Genomic DNA, 680 nt, shown 5'->3' on the forward strand with positions numbered 1-680 from the left:
GAACAAACTGGGAGGAGGGTAGAGAGAATAATGCAACAAGGAATGAATGGAAACCCAAAATCTCTGTAAATGTTTATGAAAATTAATAAAAAAAATTGTAAAAACAAATTTTTGCCCTAAAATTAACACAGGTAAAGGGAAAATCATTTTCAGTGTCACTATAACTATGCATAACTAAGTAGACTCAACAATTAATGATTAAAAAATGATTACATTCTAACTGACAGATCAACAAAGGCTTAAAAATGCTAAAAAGGCCTCTTGTTATACTTACAGTATAACACCTTCTTTTCATTTGCCCCCATACATTCGCTCAATGTCTTTGAGGTAATGGTTCTTCAGTTCCTTCCGTTTCAGCTTGAAAGCATCAGTTACCAAACCAATTTCTGGAGTCCATGGTTCTGGGCTTAAGCAGACCTTCATGGGAATTTCAAATCGCTCCAATTTCGTGGTAGCTGCAGCTTCTCTAATTTCTTTTAGTATTTCAGCTTCCATGTCAGGATTATTGCAGATGTCAACTCAAGATCCTTCTATCCCTTTCTGTTGTGCTAAAAGACTCAGCCGGTTCTGATTTGGAACCACAACACTGATCACATAGGACTGGTCACTTTTGGCAAAAGCACAGATGTTGTCAATTAGTGGACAGTTCTTCAAGGCAGCCTCGACTTTTCCAAGAGACA

General features: G+C 37.2%; 1 protein-coding gene across 1 annotated transcript in view; it reads right to left on the reverse strand.

Annotated features, from left to right (window-relative positions):
* ABCC11 (ATP-binding cassette, sub-family C (CFTR/MRP), member 11) overlaps positions 1-680 on the reverse strand; it is a 107,880-nt gene that overhangs the window by 27,749 nt on the left and 79,451 nt on the right. The gene's annotated exons all lie outside the window — the stretch shown is intronic.

The sequence above is a fragment of the Elephantulus edwardii genome, unplaced genomic scaffold (assembly GCF_000299155.1).
Source record: "Elephantulus edwardii isolate Elephantulus edwardi_28Jun2011 unplaced genomic scaffold, EleEdw1.0 scaffold00021, whole genome shotgun sequence".
Classification (NCBI taxonomy): Eukaryota; Metazoa; Chordata; class Mammalia; order Macroscelidea; family Macroscelididae; genus Elephantulus; species Elephantulus edwardii.